The sequence below is a fragment of the Asparagus officinalis genome, chromosome 3 (assembly GCF_001876935.1).
Source record: "Asparagus officinalis chromosome 3, Aspof.V1, whole genome shotgun sequence".
Classification (NCBI taxonomy): Eukaryota; Viridiplantae; Streptophyta; class Magnoliopsida; order Asparagales; family Asparagaceae; genus Asparagus; species Asparagus officinalis.
The window spans coordinates 77,458,791-77,465,745 of NC_033796.1; positions in this window are offsets into that span (position 1 = coordinate 77,458,791).

Below are 6,955 nucleotides of genomic sequence, written 5' to 3' on the forward strand. Positions count from 1 at the left end.
AAGATTATTAATCTAGCATTTGTTTTAAGGTTTACTATCAAAAATTTAACTTTTAACACCTCAGGTTAAGATTAAAGCATAAAAACACATATTCAACATCATATTAATCATCTACACTAGTTATTTAACTATAAGGATAGGTTTGGATGAAGACAATCTTGCCTTAATCTCATGTGCAAGCCTCTGAAGTAAACAGCAAGCAATCCATGAGCACAAATCACTCGTTCTCCCTCGTCACACGTCGATGATCTCGCCCTTTTGTCGATATTTGCTTCACAAAACTCTCAAAACTCATAAGAATAAGATCTAGGGTTTTTGAGAGGAGAGGGTGACTACTAGGAAAATAACCTTCGGTATTTTGGCAATAACTTTCGCGTCCGACCTCGGAATGAGGTGATATAAGATTTGTTGGAAAGCTCTTGAAAAGCCCTACAACTTTGGTATTTTGAGTTTTCCCATATTATAAGTGGATCATTGTGTAAAATCTATAAACTCTTAACTGGTCATTTTTCCCAGAATTTTTCTCGTGCATGTTTTGTGCATTTGCACATATATTCATATATATGTATCAGATTGATCTCAAATTAATTCCTAGCATACTCAAATATCAATAAACATTATTTATCACAATATAACATGTTTATTATTATATCTCACAACATTCAGTATTACGGGGTTTTACACTATGGAGGAAAGCTGTCTTTACATCTAACTGCTCGAGGTGTAGGTCTTCAACTGCAACAATACTCAGAACCAATATGATGGTAGTCAATTTGACTACAGGAGAGAAGATTTTCATGTAGTCAACTCCTTTTTTTTTTGCTGAAACCTTTTGACCACCAATCTAGCATTGTATCTCTTGGAACCATCATGTTCCTCCTTAATTCTATACACACATTTGTTACTCAAGGCTTTCTTTCCTGCTGGCAACTTTGCAAGTTCCCAAGTCTTGTTAGTGTTCAAGGACTTTATTTCATCTTTCATAGCAAGCTCCCACTTGGTCGCATCATCCACTCAACATGCTTCATCATAACTTTCTGGCTCCTTACCGTCACTCAATAATAGGTAATTCAAATGAGCTCTGGGCTGTAGTGATGGATACTTCGGATTTAGCTTAGGAACTCTTGCTGATTGCCTCAACTCTCCAGCAGGCAAACCAGGCTCTGCATCTGCATTTGTCCTTTCTAAAGTAATGTCCTCCATCATCTCTTCTTCAGCCTCTTCTGCAGCTTCCTCATCAGAACCGGCCTCAAGGTTACTTCCATCTGAAACATCATCTGACTCGAAGTATGTAGGCTCAAGTTGTACCAAACTAGTGGACTGAATAACATCATGATCCTTGTAGAGGACTGCTTCATTGAAGACAACATCCCTGCTCCTGATGACTTTCTTGTTCTGCTCATCCCAGAACTTGTAGCCAAACTCATCACCACCATAGCCAATGAAATAACATTTTAGTGACTTAGAATCAAGTTTGTTTCTAACATGATCATTCAAATGAACATAAGAATCACAGCCAAAAAATTTTAGGTGAGAAAGATTTACCTTCTTTCCAGTCCATACTTCTTCAGGTATTTTTTGCTCCAAAGGCACTGATGGTCCCCGGTTAATCATATATGCAGCTGTGTTAATTGCTTCTGCCCAGAATTGCTTTGGGAGTCCTGCTTGAAGTTGCATACTTCTAGTTTTTTAGTCAATGTTCTGTTCATTCGTTCTGCTATGCTATTCTGCTGGGGTGTACCTGTCACTGTTCTCTCCAATCTGATACCACTATCATAGCAAAACTTCTTGAACTCCGAATCTTCATATTCACCTCCATTATCTGATCAAAGCTTCTTGACCTTCAACCCTATTTCGTTTTCTATCATAGCCTTCCATCTCTTGAAGACTTCAAACACTTCTGATTTGTGTTTCATAAAATAGACCCAAGTCTTCATCTCTTGAAGACTTCAAACACTTCTGATTTGTGTTTCATAAAATAGACCCAAGTCTTCCTCGAGTGATCATCTATGAAGGTCACAAAGCACTTCTGATTTGTGTTTCATAAAATAGACCCAAGTCTTCCTCGAGTGATCATCTATGAAGGTCACAAAGTATAACCTTCCACCAATGGACTGTACTGATACTGGACCCCACACATCTGTATGAACTAGCTCAAGCTTCCTTTCCTTAGGTGTCCTGCCAATTCTTTTAAAGCTTATTCTTTTTTGTTTCCCGAATATGCAACTTTCACATAAGTCAAAATCAGCTGACCTCAAACCTAGTATCTTTCCATTCGACTGCATAACTTTCAGGCCTTTGTTGCTCATGTGACCAAGTCTCTGGTGTCATAAATTTGGGTCTTCTTTGCTTTCAACCACTGCAATAGATCCACATGCATCTGTTATCATGTAGAGAGATCCACTCTTCGTACCACGAGCAACAACCATCGACCCTTTGGTAACCTTCCATGTATCACATGCAAAGGTTATTATATATCCCTCTTTAGCCAACTGTCCTATAGAGATTAGATTCTTCCTCAAGCTAGGAACATGTCTCACATCATTCAGCTTCCATATAGACCCGTTGAGTTCAATTTGCACTGCTCCTTTTCCAACTATATCACACGGTTGATCGTCGCCAAGATAGACCTTTCCTAAGTTTCCTGAGATGTAGTTCTCAAATAGATCTCTATTTGAGGTAGCATAAAATGCAGCTCCTGAATGGAGCACCCATGATTCTGTCTTGCTCTCCAATGAACAAATAAGGGCATCATCTGATTCTCCTGAGATGACGTTTGCTTCAGTCTTGTTCTCCTTGTCTTTCTTGGGTTCCCTACATTGATTCTCATAATGCCCAAGCTTGCCACAATTCCAGCAATCAATTTCTTTCTTGTTTTTTCGATTCCTGGATCTTGACCTTCCATTCCTCAAATTAGGTCTTTGTCGGCTATTCCCTCTATTTCTGTTTCTATTTCTGCTTTTGCTCTCAAAATTCAATGCCGATCCTGAACTAGAAATTCCTACTTCTTGTCTTCTTATTTCCTCAGTCATTATAATGTCTACAACTTCTAAAAACTTTAGTTTTGCTTTTCCACATGACCCGCTAATCGAAATAACGGTGCCCTTCCAACTTTCAGGCAACTAACCAAGTATTAACTTTTCCACATGACCCGCTAATCGAAATAACGGTGCCCTTCCAACTTTCAGGCAACTAACCAAGTATTAAGAGGGCTTGTATTTCATCATCAAATTATAACGGTGCCCTTCCAACTTTCAGGCAACTAACCAAGTATTAAGAGGGCTTGTATTTCATCATCAAATTAAATATTAATGGAGTTTAGTTGATCCGTGATCTCATTAAACTCATTCAAGTGTTCCTTCAATTTTTAGCTTTCCGACATCCTCAAATTAAACAGCTTCTTTATGAGATGTACCTTATTCGCCGCAGAGGGTTGTTCATACATGCTGGATAGCGCAACCATGAGATCCGCCGTGAATTCTGATTCTTGATGTTGAAAGCTACAGATCTGGACAAGGTTAACCTGATTGCTCCAAGGGCCTTCCGATCTAATAGCTTCCACTCTGCATCCTTCATATCGCTTGGCTTCTCTCCCAATAGCAAGTATAAATCCTTCTGATAGAGGTAGTCTTCCATCTGCATCTTCCAGAACCCGAAGTATGTCCCATCAAACTTGGATGTCTCCTTCTCAGATCCCATGTCTCTGACCTCAAATCGCCTGTGCCGAACCTGGTCGCTTTGATACCACTTGTTAGGTTTTTTTTGATCAAACCCCCTGATGCGATTTGGAAATAGAGATGAGAGAGAAAGAAAACAATCACAAACACTCAAGATTTTATGTGGTTCACTTCTCAATGTGAGAAGCTACGTCCACAACCGTCGCAAAAGAAAATTTCACTATTTTCATCTTAATTACAAGTTGCCCTAATCACCCCTTTAATAACTTAGAGGTAAAAACAAAATAGAATTCAAACAGGTCAAAAAACCCGGCATAAGCCAAAACCCGACACGCGGTCGACTGCGACGAACGACAGAGAGTAGAAAATGATTACAGGGTATCACAGTCGACCGCCGAAAGTCCAGAGACCAACCCAGATTCCTGGGCCTGGCGGGGTCGACCGTCGCGGTTGACCGCAGAAAATCCAGAAGCCACCCTGAGTCTTGTGCATGTTTGCAGTCGACCGCGCACCACCCGCGGTCGACCGTGAATCTGCCAAACTAAATCCTCATCATTTTTTCTTGAAATTCTTCGCCGTTGACCATGTTCCTCCAACTTCTTCTGTTTTCTCTTCAATCTGAAGTATAGGGCATGTCTGATAGCTAGGCTTCACATATCCTAACATGTACATCTATAATTCACATCTCTTTGGGATACAAGAAAAACCTAATATTTTCTTTTTGGAATGAATCAAATACGTTTTAATTTACTAGTACTGTGTACATGTGTTGCATGTGGATGAACTTGTTTGATATTCTAAAGTAAAATAAAAGAACTGAAGAAATGTAAATTTAAAAGTGAAATAAGTAGTTAAATTTTTTTGCGTGACGGAACTGAAAGATTACATAAATTTATATTTGCGTTTATCACTGTGTTTATCCACGTAATATAGTTCAAAATATTTGAAATATATATTTTCTTTATATACTTTTAAGCAATTACAAATTCTAAGAATTCAAAATCTAAATCCATGTAATCCATCCTTTTTGCCCTCTCGCCAATCAAATATTATAGCTCCCTCAGTAACAAAATCTCCTAGTAAATAATGATACAGAAAAAATCACCTGGATTCAGACCTCAGAGGAAATGATTGGAGTAATTGTTGTCCCTATCATACATCTTAGTTGGTCAAAACAATTAAAATAAATTTTTTATATGAAAGATGGTTAACGAGAGCAATTTTTTGTATCAGCGGGCATAAAAAATATATAAATTAATCTTCGCCACCACAAAGAAGCATACATGATTTATCTAACAACCTTAAATATGGGTTGTGAAAGTATTATGGACATTTTTTTTTTTGAAGTATTATAGACATTTCTAGTTGATTAATTTTATCAAGCAAACCTCTTTATTTCTCATGTCCTATGTTAACGGTTTGCTCATCCTTCTTAATATTTTTTACCTCAATGCATTGCTAACATACAAAATTATTACCTAAGGAAGATGAATGGTGTTGGATAGCAGGTTCTTAATATGTTTCCTAATCTGTTTTGGTAACACGATTTCAAATCTGTTTTGGTAACAGGTTATTAGGATTCCTAATCTGTTTTGTTTTTTGTTTTAGAATTCCTAGTATGTTTATGATTTTAGGATTTCTATATATATGGAACAATTAGAAGAGAGAATTGAGAAGAAAATTGGGGATATTTGGAGCACAGAAAAGAGGTATTTTCTGAGCTATTGGTTAGAGTTTTGTTTGGAGAGAATTAGAGATTTGTTGGTGAGATTAATTGGTGAGTTTAAGTGATTTGTAATCTCAGTTTGTACTCTTCTTTTCTATTAGTGAAAAACCCTATCCCCTTCTTGCTCCGTGGACGTAGCCAACTTGCCGAACCATGTTAAAATTGGTTGTTTGTGTGTGTGGCATAGATTTGGTTCGTTTGGCCTTCTCTCGACGTTCGTTTGATTTGATTTCTCGTAGCATGTTGGTTTGGTTGTTTGGCTTCCGCAGCGCTCAACAAGTGGTATCAAAGCTCGGGCTACGCTTGGGCTATTTGGAGGAGTAGGTCATTTTAGAGGCTCGCCTAGGGCTTCGTTTGGTGATAAATGTGTGATCTTTTTGGTAAAGACTCTATCTTTTTTAGTTTTGGATCTATTCTTCATTTGTTCCGCATTTGCTTTAGTGCTTTGAGAAAGATGGTCAGGAAAGAAGGAGTTGTGGAGGGTACTTCCGGCGTGAAGACCATCCAAAGTTTAAATATCCACTCTATGAAAATAGATGTAGAGAAGTTTAATGGCACAAACAATTTTGATCTTTGAAGATGTGAAGTCTTGGATGCGCTTAATGTGTAAAATTTGGAAGATACTTTGGAGTTGGACGGGAAACCGAACGACATTGAGGAGAAGGTTTGAAAAAAGATGAATAGAATGGCGTGCGGTGTGATTAGATCTTGTTTGACTCAAGATTTAAAATATGATGTGATCAATGAGACATCGGCTAAAAAGATTTGGGAGACCCTAGAGGGAAAGTATTTGACCAAGAGTGTAGAGAACCGCTTACATTTGAAGAGGAGGCTTTATCGCTTCCAATTGAAGAAGAAGACCTCCATTGGTGATCACATGAACCACTATACAAAGCTTCTTGCGGATTTGGCGAATATAGATGTGATGATTGAAGATGAGGACAAGGCGTTATTGTTGTTGAGTTCCTTGCCTGATGAGGAATATAAGACATTCGTTCTTACTCTTATTAATGGAAAGACATCTCTTTCTTATAGTGAGGTCACCGCTGCACTTGTGAATTATCAGTTTCGAAAAAAGGATAAGTAGACTTTAGTTGAGCCGATAGCGGGGGTATTAGTCGTAAGAGCAAAGAGTCTAAACCGTGGTAGGAGGTCGCAGTCTATAGGGGCACATCTTGGACTTCGTAGGAATCAATGTGTCTTTTGTAAAAAGGATGGGCATTGGAAAGTCGAATGGCTAAAGTTGGTTGATCGGGCCGGGAAGAAAAAGGGGAAAGCTATTCAAGCTTCAGAGGTGAATGTTATCAAGGTTAGTGGCAATAATTCAGATTCAGATTCTTCAGGCTACTCGTTATCTGCACTACTGTCAGTTTGTGTTACCGACTCTATAGAGTGGATGTTGGATTCAGGTGCTTCTTATCATATTTGCCCTATGAGGGATTGGTTCTCCAGCTTTTAGGAGTTGGAAAGAGGAGAGGTCGTGCTCATAGGTAATGATCATGAATGTCCTATTAGTGGAATCAGTATCATTCAGATTAGGATGAGTGACGGA